At 43.0% G+C, this 25281-nt stretch overlaps 1 protein-coding gene and 1 non-coding gene across 15 annotated transcripts in view; one reads left to right on the top strand and one right to left on the bottom strand.

Moving 5' to 3' along the window:
• The window catches only part of LOC105480072 (MLLT10 histone lysine methyltransferase DOT1L cofactor), a 219205-nt gene that overhangs the window by 13965 nt on the left and 179959 nt on the right, over positions 1-25281 (top strand). The window lies entirely within an intron of this gene.
• On the bottom strand, positions 18764-18870 carry LOC112426397 (U6 spliceosomal RNA). The gene has a single exon (XR_003017698.1). It is a non-coding gene; the product is annotated as a U6 spliceosomal RNA (small nuclear RNA).

Raw genomic sequence — 25281 nt, 5'->3', positions numbered from 1 at the left:
GACTACAGGCGCCCGCCACCTCGCCCGGCTAGTTTTTTGTATTTTTTAGTAGAGACGGGGTTTCACTGTGTTAGCCAGGATGGTCTCGATCTCCTGACCTCGTGATCCACCCGTCTCGGCCTCCCAAAGTGCTGGGATTACAGGCTTGAGCCACCGCGCCCGGCCGGTACAGAGGAATTTTAAAAAATTAATTTTTTTTTGAGACAGTCTGGCTCCCTCACCTAGGTTGGAGTGCAGTGGTGTGATCTCGGCTCACTGCAACCTCTGCCTCCTGGGTTCCAGTGATTGTTGTGCTTCAGCCTCGTGAATAGCTGGGATTACAGGCATGTGCCACGATGCTTGGCTAGTTTTTGTATTTTTAGTAGTAACTGGGTTTTACAATGTTGCTCAGGCCGGTCTCGAACTCCTGGGCTCTAGCAGTCCCTCCTGCCTTGGCCTCCCAAAGTGCTAAGATTACAGGTGTGAATGACCGTTCCTGGGCAGAGAGGACATTTTAGATTTTAAATATTCTAGTTTGCTTTTTTTTTTTTTTGAGATGGAGTCTTACTCTGTGGCCCAGGCTGGAGTGCAGTGGTGTGATCTTTGCTCACTGCAACCTCCACCTCCCAGGTTCAAGCAATTCTCCTGCCTCAGCCTCCCGAGTAGCTGAGACTACAGGCACACCCCACCACTCCTGGCTAATTTTTTTTTTTTTTTAGACAGGGTCTCTGTCTTCCAGGCTGGAGTGCAGTGGCACAATCTCAGCTCACTGCAACCTCTGCCTCCTGGGTCCAAGCGATTCTTCTGCCTCAGCCTCCTGAGTAGCTGGGATTATGGGTACCCAGTGAATTTTTTTGTTTTTGTTTTTGTTTTTTTTGGGATGGAGTTTCGCTCTTGTTGCCCAGGCTGGAGTATAATGGCGCAATCTTGGCTCACCACAACCTCCGCCTCCCAGGTTCAAGCTATTCTCCTGCCTCAGCCTCCGGAGTAGCTGGGATTACAGGCATGCACCACCACATCTGGCTGATTTTGTATAGTAGATATGGGGTTTCCCCATGTTGATCAGACTGGTCTCGAACTCCCGACCTCAGGTGATCTGCCTGCCTCGGCCTCCCAAAGTCCTGGGATTATAGGCATGAACCCCCATGCCTGGCCCTACTCCTAGCTAATTTTTGTATTTTTAGTAGCGATGGGGTTTCACCATATTGGCCAGGCTGGTCTTGAACACCTGACCTCAGGTGATCCGCCTGCCTGGGCCTCTCAAAGTGCTGGGAGTACAGGCATGAGCCACTGCGCCCAGTCCTACTCCTGGCTAATTTTTGTATTTTTAGTAGAAATGGGGTTTTTACCATGTTGGCCAGGCTGGTCTCGAACTCCTGATCTCAGGTAATCCTCCTGCCTTGGCCTCCCAAAGTGCTGGGATTACAGGTATGAGCTGTCCCGCCTGACCCCTTCATTCTTTTATTTTAATTCTCTGCTGATTTGGAGGTCATATGCTCTGTTTCTTTTCTTTTAGTGATTGCACTTAAAAGTTCTAACATGCATACTTAATGTTTTTCTGAGTCTTAATATCCGTACTCCTTTTCAACAAAGCGAAGGTCCTTGGGATGCCTTGATTCCCTTTGTTCTTTTTCCCTTGCACAATCTGTGTTACTGTTGTATTGTTGTCTTTATTATTCTACTGTTTTGTTTAGTTTTTTTTTTTTAAGATAGGGTCTCACTGTGTTGCTCAGGCTGGTCTGAAACTCTTGGGCTCATGTGATCCTCTCACTTTAGCCTTCTGATTAGCTGGAATTACTCCATTTTTTTTTTTTTTTTTTTTTTTTTTTTTTTTTTTTTTTGTGATGGAGTCTCACTGTTGCCCAGACTGGAGTGCAGTGGTGTGATCTTGGCTCTCTGCAACCTCCGCCTTTTCATGTTCAAGTGATTCTTATGGGTTCAAGTGATTCTCATGCCTCAGCGTCTCGAATAGCTGGGACTACAGGCACATGCCACCACGTCCGGCTAATTTTTATATTTTTAGTAGGGATGGGTTTTCACCATGTTGGCCAGTCTGTTCTTGAACTCCTGACCTCAGGTGATTCTCCCTCTTCGGCCTCCCAAAGTGCTGGTATTACAGGCTTGAGCCACTGTGTGTCTTACTTTGAATCTTTTAAATAATAATGTGTTTACAAAAAAAAAGTTATTTATAATTAGGCTTAATATTACTGATGTTTTTGTTCAACCTAGCCTTTTATTTTCCTTGTTTATGGGTTCATTTTTTTTCTTTTGAAGGTTTTGATATTTTTCTCAGGGTCTGAGGCTAGTAAGTAATAAGAAAGAAAGCTTTATTAGTCTTTTTGTGTCTACGAATTTCATTATTTTGCTCTGTCGGGAGCTAGTTTGAATCCTTTGATAATAGCTATTTTCCTATAACTAAAGATTTTATTCTAGTTTGTCTTCTGGTGTCTGTTGGTTGATAAACAGTCTTTTGAGTTTGTTTATCCTGTTTGAGACTTGGTCTGCTTTTTCATTCTGAGGACTCAGTGTCCTTCCATTTTTTATGTTCTACTCTATCTCTTCAAATACTGTAACCTTCTCATTAACTATTTTCCTAGAACTTTTAGGTATATGTTTGAGATTTTCATTCTGTTTTTCGTGTCTTTTAATTTGTTTTTCGTGTTTTCTATCTTATCTTTTTTTTTTTTTTTTTTGAGATGGAGTCTCACTTTGTTGCCCAGGTTAGAGTGCTGTGGCGCGATCTCGGCTCACTGCAAGCTCCGCCTCCCGGGTTCACGCCATTCTCCTGCCTCAGCCTCCAGAGTAGTTGGGACTACAGGCGCCCGCCACTACGCCCGGCTAATTTTTTGTATTTTTAGTAGAGACGAGGGTTTCTCTGTGTTAGCCAGGATGGTTTCGATCTCCTGACTTCGTGATCCGCCCACCTCAGCCTCCCAAAGTGCTGGGATTACAGGCGTGAACCACCGTGCCCGGCCTTTCTATCTTATCTTTGCATTATGGATAATATCTTTAACTCTGTCTTCAGATTTATGCTTATTTTTAATTCAATGAATTAATTTTTTTCTGAGTAAATTATTTCTAGAATTTTTGTGTGATTTTATTTTTCAATTTGTCTCTTTTTTCAGGGTATCTTGCTTTATTGTTTGAAGAATTATATTCGGTTTTTTTATTTGAACATTTAAAACATACTTATTGTAAAGATTCTCAGATTTTGGAATTCTTTCATTTGTTAACTCTGGTGATAGACGTCTTCATATATTGTGCAATTTTTGACTGCAAGCTAATCTTCAGGTGGAGTTGTCTTTCTTGGGATTGCTGTTCCTCTACCATGAGTTGTGAAGATGTCACTGTGGGGTTTTTGCCTTTGCTCTCTGTCTTTTAAGAATTGTATTTGGCTGACCAGATTATAATGGTTTCTAAAGTCAGGAGGTTATTCTTTTTTTTTTTTTTTTGAGACGGAGTCTCGCTTTGTCACCCAGGCTGGAGTGCAGTGGCGCAATCTTGGCTCACTGCAACCTGCACCTCCTGGATTCAAGCAATTCTCCTACGTCAGCCTCCCCAGTAGCTGGGATTACAGGTGCCTGCCACCATGTCTGGCGAATGTTTTGTATTTTTAGTAGAGATGGGGTTTCACTGTGTTTCCATCTCCTGACCTCGTGATCCGCCCGCCTTGGCCTCCCAAACTGCTGGGATTATAGGCGTGAGTCACTGTGCCCGGCCAGTTAGTTTTTTACTTAAAAGCAAAAGACATTTTGAAGCTTTTATGACAGCTCTCTTAAGTCATTAGAGAGTATGCTTTTTCTTTCTTCCTACTGTATCATCCTTAGTGCATAGTTTTCATATTCAGGGGTCTCCCTTGGTCAAAGCACAGCAGCTGGAACTGCAGTCATTGTGACTACAAAATAAGTTCCAGGCAGAAAGAAGGGGAGAAAGGGGAGAGAGTAAGTTCAAGTGTGCTTCTCTAAGTGAGTTGTACTCTTTTTTTTTTTTTTTTTGAGAGAGAGTGTTGCTCTATTACCCAGGCTGGAGCACGGTGGCTGCGATCCTCTGCCTCCCGTGTTCTCCTGCCTTAGCTTCCCGAGTCGCTGGGATTACAGGCATGTGCCGCCACGCCTGGCTAATTTTTGTATTTTTAGTAGAGATGGGGTTTCGTCATGTTGGCCAGGCTGGTCTCGAACTCATGTCCTCAGGTGATCTGCCTGCCTTGGCCTCCCAAAATGCTGGGATTACAGGCGTGAGCCACCGCGCCTGGCCCTGAGTTGTACTCTTAAATTAATTCTTGAGGCTCTGCTCAACAATTTATGTTTAATTTTACTGGCTCTTAATTGTTATGGAGCCTGCAAAATGCGGTCATAAAGTTGGACCCATTGATAAACTGGTTAAAGTGAGAGTTTTGTTAGTAGGGAAGAAGGAGAAAATGGACTGGGATTGATAGCTGCAGAATCTGTTACAGTTTGCCTAATGGGGTTCATTGTTCCAAGCCAGTCTCTTAAGTTTTTTTCTTGACTTGAATTTCTGCATCCTTTAGATAATGAATTTTGGGCCCCATACCTTCTCTCAGCATCCCCTTGGATTTCTAGAATGACTCGTCTACTCATGTCTGGAGCAAGCATCTAATTTCTGTGCAGCTTCTCTAGTCTTAGTAGTCCAGGGCATGTTTTTCTAGAGTCTCTTCCTGTTATGACATGGGCCCTTATCAGCTCTTGTCCTTGTGTAGGGAACCCAGTTAGAGCTTTTCTCCGTATCTTTAGTCTATGTTGCTGTCATAGTCAGTCCTACCCTCTAAAGTATTATTTCTGATAGCTTCGTTAACTGCCTCAGCTTCAATTAATACTGATTCCTTTAGCTGTTTGTTTTTGAGACAGGGTCTTGCCGTTACCCAGGCTAGAGTGCAGTGATGCTATCTCAGCTCACTGCGAGATTCAAGCGATTCTTCTGCCTTAGCCTCCTGAGGCACTACAGATGGGCACCACCGAGCCCAGCTAATTTTTGTATTTTTAGTAGAGATGGGGTTTTGCATGTTGTCCAGGCTGGTCTCGAACTTCTGACCTCAAGTGATTTGCCTGACTCGGCCTCCCAAAGTTCTGGGATTACAGACGTGAGCTATTGTGCCCGGCGTCATTTAGCTTTAAAATTCTTTTTTATTTCTGACACCTGGAGATTTACCTTTATTCACATAATTAAAAATTATGTGAAAACAATTAAAAATTGTTTTCAGATTTATTTTTGATTTATTTGTTTATTTATTTTTTTGAGATGGAGTCTTGCTCTGTCACTCAGGCTGGAGTGCAGTGGTGTGATTTAGCTCACTGCAACCTCTGCCTCCCGGATTCAGGGGTTCAAGTGATTCTCCTGCCTTAGCCTCCTGAGTAGCTGGGATTGCAGGTGCGTGCCACCACGCCCGGCAGATTTTTGTATTTTTAGTAGAGACGGGGTTTTACCACGTTGGTCAGGCTGGTCTCGAACTTCTGACCTCATGATCTGCCTGCCTCAGCCTCCCAAAGTGCTGGGATTATAGGTGTGAGCCACAGTGCCCGGCCAACTTATCTTTGATTTCTAATTGCAAGAAGCCACGGTGAGTACCGAAAAGTATTCAGATTGTATCTTTTTTTTTTTTTACATAATACAAATAACTTTTTTATTTCTGTACAAGCTTTTTAGCCTGTACACTTTAAATAGAATGTCTTTAAAGTTGAACATTTACTAAATTTTTTTTCGTTACTGCTGACTCATAATCTAGTATTTGATTTTAAACTCAGCATAATATCCTAAGTTCCTATAGCTTTCAAAGAGGTGGTTTTCAAAAATTAACAGATTTGGTGCTTACCATCATAGATAACACAGCCACTTTTACTAGATTGTTTCTTGAATTCCTTTTCCTTTTAATGTGAGAAAAGCCTAGCATAAGGGCAGGAATGACGTAGGTGCTTAATACTTGTTTGTATTCTTTTCTAACCTGCCTACAAAACTAGTAAGAGAGTTGAAAACGTAGATATACTTTGATAAATTGCCTAGCATATGGTGTATCTGTTTATTCTGTTTTTGTGTTTAGACTTTTTTTTTTTTTTTTTTTAAATCTAATGGTTTCTCTCTCTTTCTCTCTTTTTTTTTTTAAGGCAGAGTCTCGCTCTGTTGCCCAGGCTAAAGTACAGTGGTGTGATCTCAGCCCACTGCAACCTCTGCTTCCCGGGTTCAAGCGATTCTCCTGCCTCAGCCTCCCAAGTAGGTGGGATTACAGGCACGCACCACCATCCCTGGGCAATTTTTGTATTTTTAGTAGAGACGGGGTTTCACCATGTTGGCCAGGCTGGTCTCGAACTCCTGACCTCAGGTCATCCTCCCACCTCAACCTCCCAGGTAGCTGGGACTACAGGTACACACCACCATGCCTGTCTAATTTCTGAATTTTTTGTATAGATGGGGTCTCACTATGTTGCTAGGCTGGTCTTGATCTCCTGGGTTCAAGGGATCCTCCAGTCTTGGCCTCCCAAAGTACTGGGACTACGGGCATGAGCTACCGTTCCTGGTTTTTGCTAATTTCGAAGACAAAAGTATACAGCAGTGTTATTACTTTCTGGTGTTAATTTTTCTTTTTTTCTCTGTAATTAATATTTGTCCTGTATTTCAACTTTCCTCGTGTTTTTTTTTTTTCTAAGGCTATAAGAGTAAATCTTTGTATATCTTCTCACTGCTTTTTGTTTGTTTGTTTGAGATGGAGTTTTGCTCTTGTCACCCAGACTGGAGTATAGTGGAGGTAATCTCAGCTCACTGCAACCTCCACCTCCTGGGTTCAAGCAATTCTCCTGCCTCAGCCTCCTGAGTACCAAGGATTACAGGCGCCAACACGTCCGGCTAGTTTTTGTATTTTTAGTTGAGAGGGAGTTTCACCATGTTGGCCAGGCTGGTGTCGAACTCCTGACCTTAGGTGATCCACCTGCCTCGGCCTCCCAAAGTGCTAGGATTACAGGTGTGAGCCACCACGCCTGGCATCTCTCATTGCTTGCTTAAATAATCTGCGTGGTTATTGTATTAGGTAGTTTATAGATTCACTTTTCCTTTCCTTCCTTTTATCATCTTTCCTGTTTATTTTCTTCTTCCTCTTCTTTCCCTCTCCTCTTTTTCCGCTCTTTGATTTTATTCTTCTCACTTGTTCCTTACCCCTTCCTCCTCCCTCTTTCCTCTCTCCTCTTTTACTTTCCCTTGTCTTTCCTCCCCCTTCCTTTCCTTTTTAAACCAGGGACCTTCTTCTGGGTACCATCTGCTTGCTCCCATCTGGACTGTTTGCTCTTTAGGTTTGCTATATAGATAGTGGAACATCCCTTCACCATTATCTTGGCATTTTCTTCTTGCTTATATTGGATTCCCTGTTTTTTAGCCCCCTACTCCCCTGTTTCTTTATATTTAAGAAGGCACATCTTCTGGCAGCTTCATAGGAAAAGGCACATGAGAAATTAGGGTTTGCATGGTTAATAAAATGGGATTGCTATCTTACTTGATTGTTTGACAGAATACATAGAATTCTTGGTTGGAAATCATTTTCTTTCAGAATTTGAAGGTATTTCTCTACTGCCTTTTAGCTGTTAGTGTTACTGTTAGCAAGTCCAAAGCAGTTCTACTTTCTTTTTTTTTTTTTTTTTTTTTTTTTGAGATGGAGTCTCACTCTGTCACCCAGGCTGGAGTGCAGTGGTGCGATCTCTGCTCCCTACAACCTCTGTGTCCTGGGTTCAAGAGATTTTCCTGCCTCAGCCTCCCTAGTAGCTGCGACTACAGGCGTGTGACACTACGCCTAGCTCAGTTTTGTTTTGTTTTTTTTTTTTTAGATGGGGTCCCGCTCTTTTGCCCAGGCTGGAGTACAGTGGTGCAATCTCGGCTCACTGCAACCTCCACCTCCCAGGTTCAAGCAGTTCTCCTGCCTCAGCCTCCTGAGTAGCTGGGATTACAGGCGCCCGCCACCACACCCAGCTAATTTTTGTATTTTTAGTAGAGATGGGGTTTCACCATGTTGGTCAGGCTGGTCTCGAACCCCTGACCTCGTGATCCACCCACCTCGGCCTCCAAAGTGCTGGGATTACAGGCATGAGCCACCGCGCCTGGCCAGTTTTGTATTTTTAGTAGAGATGGGGGTTTCGCCATATTGGCCAGGGTGGTCTCAAACTCCTGGCCTCAGGTAATCCACCTGCTTCGGCCTCCTAAAAGTGTTGGGATACAGACGTGAGTCACTGCACCCGGCTGCAATTCTGATTTCTTTTTCTTTTTCTTTTTCTTTTTTTTTTTTTTTTTTTTTTTTGAGACAGGGTCTCTCTCTATCACCCAGGCTGAAGTGCAATGGCATGATCTTGGCTCACTGTAAACTCTGCCTCCTGGGTTCAAGTGATTCTCTTGCCTCAGCCTCCCGAGTAGCTGAGATTACAGGCGTGTGCCACCATGCCTGGCTAATTTGTATTTTTGGTAGAGATGGGGTTTCACCATGTTGGCCAGGCTGGTTTTGAACTCCTGAACACAAGTGATCCACCCGCCTCAGCCTCCCACAGTTTTGGAATTACAGGCATGAGCCACTGCACCTGGCCTATTCTGATTTCTTTTTAATCGTTTGTGTGTGGTAGTTCTCTCTGGATTTAGTATTTTTCTCTTTAACCTGGTTATTCTGATATTCACGATGGTGTGCTTTCTTTTACACATTGTACTAGGTACACAGTGATCCTTTTGATTTGTTAGCTCACATTTCGGAATGTGAGTTTAGGTCAGAGAGAAAGTTTTTGAATTATTCCTTTGAAAATTTCCTCCATTCTGTTTTGTTTGCCTTTTCTGTATTTTTAAAAAATTTTGGATGTTGGACTTTTCTAATTTGATCCTATAATTTTTGTATTTTCTGTTTCAGTTGTATAGCTCTTTTTACTCTACTTTCTGAGGTGATTCCCCACTTTCTCTTCCAACTCTTTACTTAAAAATTTTTTTGTTTGTTTGAGACAGCATCTTGACAGTGTAGCCCAGGCTGATCTTGACAAAGGTGATTCTCTGGGTCGGGCGCGGTGGCTCACACCTGTAATCCCAGCACTATAGGAGGCTGAGGCGGGCGGATCATGAGGTCAGGGGATTGAGACCAGCCTGGCTAACACGGTGAAACCCTGTCTGTACTAAAAATACAAAAAACTAGCCGGGCGTGGTAGCAGGTGCCTGTAGTCCCAGCTACTAGGGAGGCTGAGGCAGGAGAATGGCGTGAACCCAGGAGGTGGAGCTTGCAGTGAGCCGAGATCGCACCACTGCACTCCAGCCTGGGCAACAGAGCGAAACTCCGTCTCAAAAAAAAATAAATAAATAAATAAAAAGAAAGTGATTCTCTCAGTCTTCCCTAGTGTTGGGATTGTAGGTGTGCTACTACTCCTGGCACTCCTTCACTTAATTTTTTTTTTTTTTTTTTTTTTTTGAGACGGAGTCTTGCTCTGCCTCCAGGCTAGAGTGTAGTGATGCGATCTCAGCTCACTGCAGCCCCCGCCTGCCGGGTTCAAGCGATTCCCCTACCTCAGCCTGCCAGGTAGCTGGGATTACAGGCACGTGCCACCATGCCCGGCTAATTTTTTTTTTTTGGTATTTTAGTAGAGACCATGTTGACCAAGATGGTCTCGATCTCCTGACCTCATGATCTGCCTGCCTCGGCCTCCCAAAGTGCTGGGACTACAGGCGTGAGCCACCGGGCTCGGCCCCTTCACTTAAATTTTTCAAGTCTGTTATTACTAATTTCTTTCTTTCTTCTTTTTTCTTTCTTTTCTTTTCTTTTTTTTTTGAGACAGAGTGTTGCTGTGTTGCCCAGGCTAAGGTGCATTGGTGTGATCTCGGCACACTGCAACCCCCACCTCCTGGGTTCAAGCGATTCTCAGTCCTCAGCCTCCCTAGTAGCTGCGATTACAGGCGCACGCCACCATGCCCAGCTAATTTTGTATTTTTAGTAGAGACTGGGTTTCACCATGTTGGTCAGGCTGGTCTTGAACTCCTGACCTCAGGTGATCCACCCACCTTGGCCTCCCAAAGTGCTGGGATTACAGGTGTGAGCCACCGCACCTGGCCATACTTTTTAATTTCTAAGGACTCTTTATGCTCTCTGGCTGCTCCTTATTTTTGTAATCTTCTGTTCAAGTTTCTTGGATACAGTTTATTTTCATTTAAATTTAATTTAATTTTATTTTTTTGAGACAAGAGTCTTGCCTGTCACCCAGGCTGCAGTGCAGTTGTATGATACTGGCTCACTACAGCCCCCGCCTCCTGGGTTCAAGCAATTCTCCCACCTCAGCCTCCTCAGTAGCTGGGATTACAGGCGCCTGCCACCATGCCTGGGTAATTTTTGTATTTTTAGTAGAGACTGGGTTTTGCCATGTTGGCCATGCTGGTGTGAAACTCCTGACCTCAGGTGATCCACCCTCCTCAACCTCCCAAAGTGCTGGGATTACAGGCATGACTCTCAATGCCTAGCTGATACTTTAATTGGAGGTTTTTGTTTTGTTTCAGTTACGAAATTTTCTTCTGCTCCTTGAAGTCTTCTTTTGTATTGTTTTGGCCTGTCTTTCGTGTTAGTGACTTTATGTAAAAATCTGGTGATTCTCAGCCATTGATTTAAATTTAAGACTTTTTTTTTTTTTTTTTTGAGAGGGAGTTTTGCTCTTGTTGCCCAGGCTGGCATGATCTCGGGTTGCTGCAACCTCCGCCTCCCAGGTTCAAGTGATTCTCCTGCCTCAGCCTCCCGAGTAGTGGGGATTACAGGCATGCACCACCATGCCCGGCTAATTTTGTATTTTTAGTAGAAACGGGATTTCTCCACGTTGGTCAGGCTGGTCTCGAACTCCCGACCTCAGGTGATCCACCCGCCTTGGTCTCCCAAAGTGCTGGGATTACAGGTGTGAGCCACTGGGCCTGGCCTTTTTTTTTTTTTTTTTTTTTGACATGGAGTCTTGCTCTGTTGCCTAGGCTGGAGTACAGTGGTGCAATCTCGGCTCACTGCACAACCTTCGCCTCCTGGGTTCAAGTAATTCTCCTGCCTCTGCCTTCTGAGTAGCTGGGACTACAGGCATGCGCCACCACACCTGACTAATTTTTGTATTTTTAGTAGAGACGGGGTTTCACCATGTTGGCCAGGCTGGTCTCAAATGCTTGACCTGACCTCAGGTGATCCGCCTGCCTCGGCCTCCCATAGTGCTGGGATTACAGGCGTGAGACATTGTGCCCAGCCTCAAATTTAAGACAAATTCCTAATGAGTGGATTGAAAGTTCTGTGTGAGGAGACATTATTGAGTGATAGACTTCATTATAAATGATCTAGCGGGGTTCTAAGCTTATTAAGAGAGAAATACATCTGATCATGATCACCTGTTTGGGGTTGACAAACCTGGTTACCAATATTCCTTCAGCCAGATGGATGTTGGAATTTGAGGATTTAGAATTACACTTTTGTGATTCTTGTTTTTCTTCAGCTGCTCCTGGTGTCCCTCAGTCTAGATTTCTTACATTTACCCTCTCTAGAAAATTAACCTTTGCAGTTTTCTAGGGCAAGTGAGAGCCAGTTATGTGTTAGTATGTAGTGGATAAGGGGATTGTTTTGATTGCTTTTCAGATGATATGCAATTCCTCTTGGTTAGCCTCATCTGGAAACGTCCCTCCTGGATACATAGAACATCACTGTGCATGCCCATCTCCCCTCCCCCAATGCCTGGTATCTAATGTTCCTCCAGTTTCTGGTGCTCTAATGCATTGCTTTTGGACTTGTCTTACTTACTGCAGCGGCTTTGTTTGGTCCTAAGTCATTTACCACTTGTCATATGTCCTTTCAAGTTTCCAGGGATAGTCTTTTTTATATTTATGGCTTTATGCCCTTTATCTCAGTTGTCATTTGGCGTTTCAAGAAGGAGAGGTGGTAGTCTTTAAGTGGAATTAACTACTTGTGTTTCTGATGTGGTCTTTTTATGTTTCTGACAGGGTCTTGTTTTACCAAGTACTAGTCATCAGTCTATCCTGTTTACTTGATTTTTTTCCCATTCAACTCACAAACATTTTTGAATCGTCTCATGAATTCTGCTTTCCATTTACATTTTTGCCCTTTTATCTTTTCCTCATCGCTGACAAGCTTCCTGAAAAAATAAAACTAGTTGATGTATTCACTTCTTCAAATGCCTACTGCGTTATTTTTTCCCTTGTGCTTAATGATTGAGATATAACTCAGTTATTATAAGTAATAGCATATAAAATCTGTATTTGATATAACACTTTCATCATGGACACTGTCCATTTTGTTCTTCAGTGACTCTTAACATAAAAGATCCATGTACAAGAAGTTCTTTTAATAATAAAGCATCAGGAAAATTATCTCCTTTGCGTATTTGGTATATTTCCTCCTTTTTGATAGATCTGTGAAATACATTCTGTTTATCTTTTTGTCCTGGTTACCAGGCAGCCTAGCACCAAATCTGGTCTTTAGTTACATCAGCTGTATTAATATCATTATTAGTATATTTGTTCCCTCTTTCTCCTTCCATGGGGTTTAGGACTTCACCTCTTATCTCTGTTTCTCTGCGTGTTGATTTCATTCTCTCACACTACAGACTCTACTTCATGAGGCTGGAACCATGACTGCTGGCAGCTCTTGTTTCCAGCCCCTTCTACCAGAAGAAGGGGCTTTCTTGAAGAATCCTGGAAAGGACTCTGATTGGCCTGTCTTGGATCATGTGCCCATCATCTCTGTGGCTGGAGTGGGGAGGGTACTGTGAATGGCAACCCTCACTAGAACTACATAGTTGGAGTCAGGGGTAAGAGCAGTTTCCATAATGCAGGGGGGTGGGTGCTGTTTGCAAAAGAAGGGGATGCTTATGAAGCAGAAAAACAATAGATGTCTATCATACTGGCTCTTATTATTTTTCTTTTTTTTTTTTGGAGACAGAGGTCTCGCTCTGTTGCCCAGGCTGGAGTACAGTGGTGCGATCTGGGCTCACTGCAACCTCTGCCTCCCAGGTTCAAGCAATTCTTCTGCCTCAGCCTCCCAAGTAGCTGGGATTACAGGTGCCTGGCACCATATCTGGCTAATTTTTTATAGTTTTAGTAGAAACGGGGTTTTGCCATGTTGGCGTGACTGGTCTGGAACTACTGACCTCCGGTGATCCACCCACCTCAGCCTCCCAAAGTGCTGGGATTACAGGCGTGAGCCTCTGTGCACGCCCTTATTTTTCTTCTTTTAATTGTTACAATACTTGTCCTTTATTGTAGACTGCCTCAAATCCTTTTCTAAAAATTTTAGGTTTCAGTACATATAAATATCCTAAAATAACATAAACTATTCATTCACTCATCAAGGGTGCAGTGAGCTATGATCCTGACACTGTACTCCAGCCTGGGTGACAGAGTGAGACCCTATCTCTAAGGAAAAAGAAAAAATCAAAGAGATCATGGGCTTAGATGAACTAAATATATGACTGAGCAAGTTTATTATCTTCTTTTTTTAAAAAAAATTAAAAAAAAAATTTTTAGATTTTTTTTTTTTTTTTTTGAGACGGAGTCTCGCTCTGTTGTCCGGGCTGGAGTGCAGTGGCCGGATCTCAGATCACTGCAAGCTCTGCCTCCCGGATTTACGCCATTCTCCTGCCTCAGCCTCCCGAGTAGCTGGGACTACAGGCGCCCGCCACCTCGCCCGGCTAGTTTTTTGTATTTTTTAGTAGAGACGGGGTTTCACTGTGTTAGCCAGGATGATCTCGATCTCCTGACCTCGTGATCCGCCCGTCTCGGCCTCCCAAAGTGCTGGGATTACAGGCTTGAGCCACCGCTCCCGGCTAGATTTTTAATTAAAGAACAGAGGTGGGGTTTTGCTACGTTGCCCAGGCTGATCTTAAACTCTTGGCCTCAAGCGATCCTCCTTCCTTGGCCTCCCAAGGTGCTGGGATTATAGGCATGAGTCATTGTGCCCAACCTGTTTTCAAAACATTTTTAGTTTTTAAAATTTTAAATAGAGACATCTATTTGTTTTGACACTATTCCTCTCAGTTCCACAGTGGCACTGTCATAAATCAGCTATTAATATTTGTATGGATTTCTTTCTGGACTTTGTGTTCTTTTTATGTGCCTTTGTGAGAGAACCACAGTTTTAAAATTACTATAGCTTCATATTAATAATAACTGGATACAAGATATCAGATAGAATTAGTCCTTCTATATTGTGTTCCTTTTTTGTTGTTATTTTAAGTATCTTGCCACTTCTTAGCTCTTTGCATTTGATAAATATTTTGAACCATAATATTCCACAAAAATGTTGCTAGTGTTTTGAGTTTGCATTGATTGTGTATATCAATTTGGGGAGAATGGACTTCTTTCTTTTTGAGACAGAGTCTTGCTTTGTCACCCAGGCTGGAGTGCAGTGGTGCGATCTCGGCTCACTGCAGCCTCCGACTCCTGGGTTCAAGCAATTCCCCTGCCTCAGCCTCCCAGGAAGTTGGGACTACAGGCGTCTGCCACCATGCCTGGCTGATTTTTGTATTTTTAGTAGAGAAGGGGTTTCATTATGTTGTCCAGGCTGGTCTCGAACTCCTGACCTTGTGATCCGCCTTGCCCTCCCAAAGTGCTGGGATTACCGGCATGAGCCCCTGCGCCTGTTGAGAATGGACATCTTTATAGTTTTGAATTTTTCAATCCATGAACATGGTAATCTGATTATTCAGATTTTCCTTACTCATTGTGGTAAAATACACATAATACAAAATATAGCATTTTAACCATTTTTTCTGTATGCAGTTCAGTGGCATTAAGTACATTCACAGTATTTTATAATCATCAGCAGTATATCCAGAACTAATCCCAAAGAGAAATTCTGTACCCCATAAGCATAACTCTCATTTCACCCTCTCTGTAGCCCCTGGTAACTTCTGTTTTCTATCAAGTTGCCTAGTTTAGCTACCTCATGTAAGTGGAATCTTATATTTGTTCTTTTGTATGTAGCTTATTTCACTTTGAATGTTTTCAGGGTTCATCTATGTTGTAGCATGTATCAGAATTTGAATCTTGTTTATAGCTGAATATTACATAATCCATTATTATGTATATACCGTATTTTGTTTATCCATTCATCTGTTGATGGAAACTTGAGTTGTTTCTACCTTTTTGCTATTGTGAATAATGCTAAGCTGAACATTGGTATTCTAGCATCTGTTTTAATCTCTTTTTTTGAGTGGAGGGGTATACATTAGGAGTGAAGTTGCTGGATCGTATGGTAATTCTGTTTGGCTTTTTTTTTTTTTTTTTTTTCCTGAGACAGAGTTTCACTCTTGTTGCCCATGCTGGAGTGCAATGGCATGATCTCGGCTCACTGCATCCTCCGCCTCCCGGTTTCAAGTGATTCTCCTGCCTCAACCTCCCGAGTAGCTGGGACTACAGGCGTGTGCCACCACACCTGGCTAATTTTGTGTTTTTAGTAGAGACGGGGTTTCTCCAATGTTGGTCAGGCTGGTCTCAATCTCTTGACCTCAGATGATCTGCCGGCCTAGGCCTCCCAAAGTGCTGGGTTTTGAGCCACCGTGCCCGGCCTGTTTGGCCTTTTGAGGAACTGCCAAAATGTTTTTCACAGAGACTTCAGCATTTTGTATTCCTACCAACAATGCATGAAGATTCAGTTTTTTTCCACTCAAGTCTTTTTCAGTTTTCTTCAACTCTTGTTATTTTCTGTTGTTGTTGTTACTGTTTTTGAGACAGGGTCTTGTTCTGTCACTCAGCATTGAAGTGCAGTGGCTTGAACATGGCTCACTGGAGTGTCAGCCTCCTGGGATCAGGCATTTGTCCCACCTACACTCCTGTGTAGCTGGGACCACAGGCACACACCACCACCACTGCCACCTCATTTTATTGATTTTTATAGAGAGGTAGCTTCACTATGTTGTCCAGTCTGATTTTGAACTTTTGGACTCAAGCAGTTCTCCTGCCTCAGCCTCCCCCAGAGTATTACGATTACAAGTGTGAGTCATGATACCTGGTCAGTTTTCTGGTTTTTGATGATAACCATGCTAATGATGTGAAGTGGTATCTTGTTTTGATTTGCATTTTCCCAGTGATTCGTGATACAAGCATCTTTTCATCTGTTTGTTGGCCATTTGTGTATATTCTTTGGAGAAATGTCTGTTCAGGTCCTTTGCCCTTTTTGTGTGACTTTCTGTTGTTGAAATATCAGTATTCTTTATCTACTTCTAGATCCTAGACCCAGTATCTAATTTTAGATTCCAGACCGTTCTTAGATATATGATTTGTGAATACTTTATCCCATTCTGTGTGTTGTCTTTTCACTCTGTTGATAGTCATGTCCTTTTATGCACAGAGATTTTAATTGTGATGAAGTCCAATTTATCTTTTTTTAGTTTTTGTTTTCTGTGCTTTTGGTATATCCAAGAAATGATTGTCAAATTTAGTGCAGTGAAGATTTCCCCGTGTTTTCTTCTAAATGTTTCTATAATTGTTGCTCTTTTTTTCTTTTTATTTGAGACGGATCCTTGCTCTGTTGCCCAGGTTGGAATGCAGTGGCGTGATCTCGGCTCACTGCAACTTCTGCCTCCCAGGTTCAAGCGATTCTCCTGCCTCAGCCTCCTGAGTAGCTGGGACTACAGGTGCGTGCCACCACACCCAGCTAATTTTTGTATTTTTAGTACAGATGGGGTTTCTTCGTGTTGGTCAGGCTGGTCTCAAACTCCCAATGTCAGGTGATCCGCCCGCCTCGGCCTGCCTGGGATTACAGGCATGAGCCCCCGCACCCAGCAACACTATTTTGATTACTGTAGCTTTGTAGTAAGTTTTGAAATCAGGAAGTGTGATGTCTTCAAATTTATTCTTCCTTTTCAAGATTGTTTTGACTATTTGAGGTCCCTTGAGATTCTTCATGAGTTTTAGAATGTATGTTTTTTTTATTTCTGCAAAAAGCATTCTTGGGATTTTGATAGGGATTTGATTGAATGTGTAGATTGCTTTGGAGTGTAACATCTTAGCAACATTAAGGTGTTACAATCCAAAAACATGAAATGTCTCTCCATTTATTTATGTTGTCTTCAGTTTATTTCAGTAAAGTTTTGTGATTTTTCTGTGTATAAGTCCTGCATTTTCTTCATTGCTGACTTATATATACTTGTTTTTTCTTTTTTTTTTGAGACGAGTTTCGCTCTTGTTGCCCAGGCTGGAGTGCAATGGCATGATCTTGGCTCTCCGCAACCTCCGCCTCCTGGGTTCAAGCGATTCTCCTGCCTCAGCCTCCTGAGTAGCTGGGATTACAGGCATGCGCCACCACGCCCGGGTAATTTTGTATTTTTAGTAGAGATGGGAGTTCTCCATGTAGGTCAGGCTGGTCTTGAACTCCCGACCTCAGGTTCCTGGTGCTTCCTATTGCACCATCTTCCCAGAATCCTCTCCCTTCCTGTTGTGCTTTTATAGCCACACCCGCTTTCCTCCTGCCACCAGACTTAGTCATAACCACTAATGTATTCCTCATTTTGGTAATTTTGTTATCTCAAGGATGTTATATATTATATAAATGGGATGATAGAACTTGTAATTTTTTGGAGGCCGGGAGTGTGGCTTAAGCCTGTAATCCCAGCACTTTGGGAGGCTGAGGTGGGTGGGTCACTTGAGGTCAGGAGTTCGAAGCCAGCCTGGCCAACATAGTTTAACCCTGTCTTTACTAAAAATACAAAAATTAGCCAGGTGTGGTGGCACACACCTGTAATCTCAGCTGCTTGGGAGGCTGAGACATGAGAATTACTTGAACCCACGAGGCAGAGGTTGCAGTGAGCCGAGATTGTGCCACTGCACTCCATCCTGGGTGACAGAGTGAGACTCTGTCTAAAAACAAAACAAAACAACATGTAACTTTCTGAGATTGAGTTTTTTTACACTAGGTTTAATTCCTTGGAGATTCCTCCAGGTCGTTGCTTAGTATTTGTTACAGTTATACTGCGTTTTGTTTAATTACTTATTTGCTGAAAGATAATCTCAGTTATTTCCACTTGTAGGTTATTAAGAATAAAACTGCTATAAACGTTACACGGGTTTTCATGTGAACATAAGTCTTCATTTATTAATTTTGATGGGCATTAGTGATATCTCATTGTGTGTATTATTATTATTATTTATTTTATTTTATTTTTTTTGAGATGGAGTCTTGCTCTGTCGCCCAGCCTGGAGTGCAGTGGCGCGATCTGGGCTCACAGCAAGCTCTGCCTCCCAGGTTCATGCCATTCTCCTGCCTCAGCTTCCCGGGTAGCTGGAACTACAGGCGCCTGCCACCGCACTTGGCTAATTTTTTGTATTTTTAGTAGAGACGGGGTTTCACCATGTTAGCCAGGATGGTCTCGATCTCCTGACCTCGTGATCCTTCCGCCTCGGCCTCCCAAAGTGCTGGGATTACAGGCGTGAGCCACTGCGCCCAGCCTATTATTATTATTTTTTTGAGACAGGGTCTTGCTCTGTTACTTAGGCTTTGAAGGGCAGTGTCATGCTCATGGCTCATTGCCGCCTTAACCCTCCGAGTAGCTGGGACTATGGGTGTATGCCACTACACCCAGCCAATGTTTTTAAAAATACGTTTTTGGAGAGATGGGGTCTTGCTATGTTGCTTAGGCTGGTTTTGAACTTCTGAGCTAAAGCTGTGCTCCAGACTGGTCTCCTAAAGTGCTGGGATTACAGGCCACTACACACGCCTCATTGTGTTTTTAATACGTATTTACTTAGTGGCTAATGATGTTGACCATCTTTTAAGGTGCTTATTTGGTACCTTTTTTTTTGTTTGTTTTTTAATATGGAACACTTTAAGAATTTGCATGTCATCACTGTGCAGAGAGCATGCTGATCTTCTCTGTATTGATTCAATTTTGGTATATGTGCTCCTGAGACAAGCACTAATACTTTTATATATCCTCTGTTCATCACTTTTGTCTATTTTCTTTTTCTTTTTTTTTTTTGAGACAGAGTCTCCCCATCTCTACTAAAAAAATACGAAAATTAGCTGGGCATGGTGGCACATGCCTGTAGTCCCAGCTACTTGGGAGGCTGAGGCAGGAGAATTGATTGAACTCAGGAAACAGAGGTTGCAGTGAGCTGAGATTGCACCACTGAACTCCAGCCTGAGTGACCGAGTGAGACTCTGTCTAAAAAAAAAAAAAAGGCTTGGCACGTTGGCTCACACCTGTAATCCCAGTACTTTGGGAGGCCAAGATGGGAGGCGGAGGTTGCGGTGAGCTGAGATCGCACCATTGCGCTCCAGTCTGGGGAACAAGAGCGAAACTCCGTCTCCAAAAAAAAAAAGTATTCCACCCTCGATGGGTGGAATGTTCTCTAAATGTCATGGATCCAGTTAGTTCATGGGGTTAAATTCAATATTCCTTGTGTGAATACATGTGTAGTTTTAACAGTTGTTACAGAGAAATACTAAAGTCTCTATAGTGGATTTATGCGTTTCTCCATTCTCTTCCATCAGTTTTTCTGTCATATATTTTGTATTTTTGTTTTGGTGCACACACATTTAGGAATGTTATGTCCTCTTGGTGGATTGACCCTCTCTCAATAAATAATTTCTTTAGTCTCTAGTACTTTTTCTTTGCTCTGAAGTATACTGTTTCTGATATTAATATAGTCACTCCAGCTTTTCTTTAATTAATGTTTGCATCATATACCTTTTTAATTTTTTTTTGCTTTCAGCATGCTTATTCGAAGTAAATTTCTTGTACACAAAATAGTGTTAGGTTATGTTTTCTTTCTTTTTCTTTTCTGTTTTTTTTTTTGAGATGGAATCTTGCACTGTTGCCTGGGCTGGAGTGCAATGGCTTCATCTTGGTTCACTGCAACCTCCGCTTCCCGGGTTGAAGTGATTCTCCTGCCTCAGCCTCCCAAGTAGCTGGGATTACAGGTGCCCGCCACCATGCCTGGTCAATTTTTTACATTTTTAGTAGAGACGGGGTTTCACTATGTAGACCAAGCTGGTCTCAAACTCTTGACCTTGTGATCTGCCTTCCTTGGCCTCCCAAAGTGCTGGGATTACAGGTGTGAGCTACTGCACCTGGCCTTTTTTTTTTTTTTTTTTTTTGGAGACGTGGTCTTGCTCTGTCACCCAGGCTGGATTGCAGTGGCATAGTCATGGTTTATTGCAACCTGGACCTCCTGGGCTCAAACAGTTCCCCCACCTCAGCCTCCCAAGTAACTGGGACCACACATGTGCACCATCACACCTGGCTAATATTTTTATTATTTGTAGGGACGAGGTCTTGTTGTGTTGCCCAGCCTGGTCTCGAACTCCTGAGCTCAAGAGACCCTCCTGTCATGGCCTCCCAAACTGCTGGCATTACAGGCGTGAGCCACCATGCTTGGCTTTAGGTTATGTTTTTAAAATCCACTTTGTCAATCTTTGTCTCTTTTTTTTTTTTGAGACGGAGTATCGCTGTCACCTTGGGTGGAGTGCAGTGGTATGATCTCGGTTCACTGCAACCTCTGCCTAGTGGGTTCAAATGATTCTCCTGCCTCAGCCTCCAGAGTAGCTATTACAGGCACGCACCACCACGCCTGGCTAAAATTTTTTTTGTATTTTTAGTAGAGACGGATTTTCACCATGTTGGCCAGGCTGGTCTCGAACACCGAACCTCAAGTGATCTGCTCTCCTCAGCCTCCCACAGTGCTGGGATTATGGTCATTACACTGCACCTGGCCAGTTTTTGTCTTTTATTTGCTGTATTTAGGTATTTGGGTCATTTACATAGTTACAGATGTTGTCAGACTCTCCTTTTGTTTTGTTTTTTTTTTTTTTTGAGACAAAGTCTTACTTGCCCAGGCTGGAAGTGCAGTGGCTCAATCTTGGCCCACTGCAACCTTTGCCTCCTGGGTTCAAGCAGTTCTTGTGCCTCAGTCTCCCAAGTAGATGGGATTACAAGCATGTGCCACCACACCTGGCTAATTTTTATATTTTTAGTAGAGATGGGGTTTCACCATGTTGGCTAGGCTGGTCTTGAACTCCCGGCCTTAGGTGATTCACCCACCTTGGCCTCCCAAAGTGCTGGAATTACAGGCCTGAGCCACCATGCCTCATTTTAGTTTTTGTTTTTTGATTGTTCTTTTTCCTGCTTTCTTTTGGGTTACTTGAACATTTTTGGAATTCCATTTTTCTTGTCTTTTTTTTTTTTTCTATCCCAATTCACTATGCCAAAACCATTTTTCTTTATTGTGTTTTATATCTGTTTATTTTAGTTTGTTGATATGGTTTGGATATTTGTTCCACTGAAATTTTGTTTTCTTCTTCTTTTTTGAGACAAAGTTTTGCTCTCGTTGCCTAGGCTGAAGTCCAATGGCATGATCTCAGCTCAACGCAACCTCTGCCTTCCAGGTTCAAGCGATTCTTCTGCCTCAGCCTCCCAAGTAGCTGGGATTACACGCATGTGCCACCATACCCAGCTACTTTTGTATTTTTAGTAGAGACGGAGTTTGTACATGTTGGTCAGGCTGTTTTTGAACTCCCGACCTGAGGTGATCCACCCACCTCGGCCTCCCAAAGTGATGGGATTACAGGAATGAGCCACCGCGCCTGGCCTAAACATATTTTTTGGGAGGCCAAGGTGGGTTAGTCACCTGGGGTCAGGGGTTCGAAACCAGCCTGGCCAACATGGTGAAACCCTGTCTCTACTAAAAATGCAAAAATTAGCCAGGTGTGATGGCGGCACCTGTAATCCCAGCTACCCAGGAGACTGAGGCAGGAGAATCGCTTGAACTTGGGAGGCAGAGCTTGCAGTGAGCTGAGATCATGCCAGTGCTCTCCAGCTTGGGCAACAGAGCGAGACTGTCTCAAAAAACAAACAAAAAACAACGAACAAACAAAATTTGTTTCGGTTAATTCTGATACATCTGTGAGATATTAGAATTAAGATATCTCGATGTTTGCATTTGTTTATTGCCTTTTTCCGTTCAATTTGAAATCTTCCCAATTCTTGGTATCTTTTTTTTTTTTTTGAGATGGAGTCTCGTTCTGTTGCCCAGGCTGGAGTGCAGTGGCACAATCTTGGCTCACTGCAACCTCTGCCTCCTGGGTTCACGCGATTCTCCTGCCTCAGCCTCCTGAGTAGCTGGGATTACAGGCACCCGCCACCACACCGGCTAATTTTTTGTGTATTTTTAGTAGAGATAGGGTTTCACTATGTTGGCCAGACTGGTCTCGAACTCCTGACCTCGTGATCCTCCTGCTTCGGCCTCCCAAAGTGCTGGGATTAACAGGCGTGAGCCACTGCACCCCGCCAATTCTTGGTATCATTTTGGTATCACAAATCTGAAACCTGGGCATTTTTGTATTTGTCATGAGACTATGCCTCTTACTTAACTGTTTTAACTAGTGTTCTCTTACACTTATCTAATGGGTAGAGTGTTGGTGCCACCTTGTTAAGCCAGGTAGGGAATGAAGTTCAGGTTCTCTGCCTTGTCTGTGTTGACATTTGAGGCAAACTCCCTTTTAGTTCTTTGCAGAGTTGGGAGTTGTGGCTCCCCACCTGATCTCTGTGGTGGATGTGGCCTCATTTGTTACTGTGTGTGGGTGAAAGTTCTGACTCTCTGCTAGGTCTTCTCTGCTACCACTCCAGTAGGGACAGGGAGAGATGCCTTATTACTGGCAGATGGTGGTGGAAGTCCAGGCTTCCCCACTTCTCTCCACTGATACAGTAGGGAGTGGATGCTCATTGACTAGCCAATTGGAATGAAAGTTCCAGTCTCCTGCTTAATTTGCTCTGACAGTACCTGGTGGGAATCTTGGATTATTTTCATTACAGTCTCATAAGGGTGAATATCTAGGTTCTTCATGTAATCATTGCTGGTATGGGTGGGGCTAGTTTTTCTGTGGTGTTATCCTGGATTAGAGCAGTTACTCTTCAAAAGTTTTCTTTCTGGTTAACGTACTATTAACATACCACTTTACTGGTAATTTGGTCTGGAGAGAGAAGGCTTTTGTTGAGGCTTCTTTTCTTTTTCTTGGAGACAGAGTCTCTTTCTGTCACCCAGGCTGGAGTGCAGTGGCGCGATCTCTGCTCACTGCAAACTCTGCCTCCCGAGTTCAAGCGATTCTCATGCCTCAGCCTCTGGAGTAACTGGGATTATAGGCACCTGCCAACATGCCCGGCTAATTTTTATTTTTAGTAGAGATGGGATTTTGCCATGTTGGCCAGGCTGGTCTCCCAACTCCTGACCTCTGGTGATCCACCCACCTCGGCCTCCCAAAGTGCCAGGATTATAGGCTTGAGCCACTGTGTCTGGCCCTGTTGGAGGTTCCTTTTTTTTGGTCTGTGCCCATCGGTGTTTCTGATGTACTCACTTCTTCCATTCCAGGAGTAGTATACATTAGGCAAAAAGAAGAATACCCAGGGAATTTACTGCTATATTGTGCCTTGTGCCCTGTGATCCTGAGCTAATTTGCCTTCTCTCCACCTTTCAGAGAATATTCGTTTTATTTGTAATGTTCACATTTTAAATTTGTACTTAGTGGGAGGAATAGGGAAAAGTATGTCCGTTCCGTCTTCCCAGAACTGTAAGTGTAACCTTTGATTTCATTGAGTGTGCCCTATTTTTCTGTTTCCTATTTCATTGACTTCTGCTCTGATCTTTCTTTTGCTCTTCTAGTTTCTTAAGGAAGAAGGTGAAATCACTGATTTCTTTTTTAATATAGTCATGTAATTGTATAAATTTCTCTTTCAATTACTGCTTTAACTGTCTTAAAAATACTTGATATTTTTGTCTTTTTTTTTTTTACCCCATGGTTATTTTATTTCATTTTATATTTTGAGACAGATTCTCGCTCTGTTGTCCAGGCTGGAGTGCAGTGGCGCAATCTTGGCTCACTGCAACCTCCACCTCCCGAGTTCAAACAGTTCTGTGCCTCAGCCTTCTGAGTAGCTGCAGTTATAGGCGCCTGCTACCATGCCCGGCTCATTTTTGTATTTTTAGTAGAGATGGGGTTTCACCGTCTTGGCCAGGCTGGTCTTGAACTCCTCCTGACCTTGTGATACACCTGCCTCGACCTCCCAAAGTGCTGGAATTACAGGCGTGAGCCACCGCTCCCGGCCCCCATTGGTTATTTTAAAAGTATGTTTTCATTCCAAATACTGGGATTGTCTATTGATTTTTTTTTTTTCCTGTCACTGATTTCTAAATTAATATAACAGTGGTAAGAAAAAGTTCATGGTAAGACCTGAAACCTTTTAAATTTACCAAGAGTTGTTTTTTTGGCCTGAATATGGTATATCTTGGGTGAATGTTCCAAATGCACTTGAACAGAATGTGTATTCTGGTAGTTTGTGTAGAGTGTTCTATAGTTAGTTAGGTGCTTTTGGTTAATGGTGTTATTGAAGCTTCTGTATCCTTACTGATTTTCTGTCTACTGGTCCTATTATTATTATCATTCCTTTTTTTTGAACATGATGTATGTCACTGTGTCACCTAGGCTGGAGTGCAGTGGCATGCACAATCATAGCTCATTAAGCCTCCACCTCCTGGGCTCAAGTGATCCTCCCATTTCAGCCTCCGCAGTAGCTGGGTCTACAGGCATATGCTAGCACACCCAGCCAATTTTTTTTTTTTCTTTTTTTTTCTTTTTTTTTTAGATGGAATCTCGCTCTCGCCCAGGCTGGAGTGCAGTGGCGTGATCTTGGCTCACTGCAACCTCCACCTCCCGGGTTCAAGCGATTCTCCTGCCCCAGCCTCCTAAGTAGCTAGGATTACTCTTGTGCGCCACCATGCCTGGCTAATTTTTGTATTTTTAGTAGAGATGGGGTTTCACCATGTTGGCCAGGCTAGACTCGAATTCCTGACCTCAGGTGTTCTGCCCGCCTCAGGCTTCCAAAGTGCTGGGATTACAAGGTATGAGCCACCACACCCAGCCCACCCAGTTAATTTTTAAAAATCTTTTTGTAGAGACAGGGTCTCCCTGTGTTGCTCAGGTTGGTCTTGAGCTCCTGTGCTCAAGAAATCCTGTCTCGGCCTCCTAAAGTTCAGGGATAACGGGTGTGATTCACCACGCCTGGCCTGGTTCTATTACATAGAGAGGTTTGCTGAAATTTTAAAATATCATTGTAGATTCTTTCATTTATTCTTACAGTTCTCTCATTTTTGCTTTATTTATTTTGAAGCCCCATTATTAATAGGTAAATAAATGTTTAGGATTTTTGTGTGTTCTTGATGAATTAAACTCTTAATGTATATAAAATGATGCTCTTTTTTCCTGATAACATTTTTATTTCTGTCTACTTTACATGATAGTATTACAACAATTTCAACTTTCTTTTGATTTTGTAG

This window comes from Macaca nemestrina, chromosome 9 (assembly GCF_043159975.1).
Source record: "Macaca nemestrina isolate mMacNem1 chromosome 9, mMacNem.hap1, whole genome shotgun sequence".
In the NCBI taxonomy this organism is placed as follows: Eukaryota; Metazoa; Chordata; class Mammalia; order Primates; family Cercopithecidae; genus Macaca; species Macaca nemestrina.
This window is presented reverse-complemented; position numbering and strand designations above follow the sequence as displayed.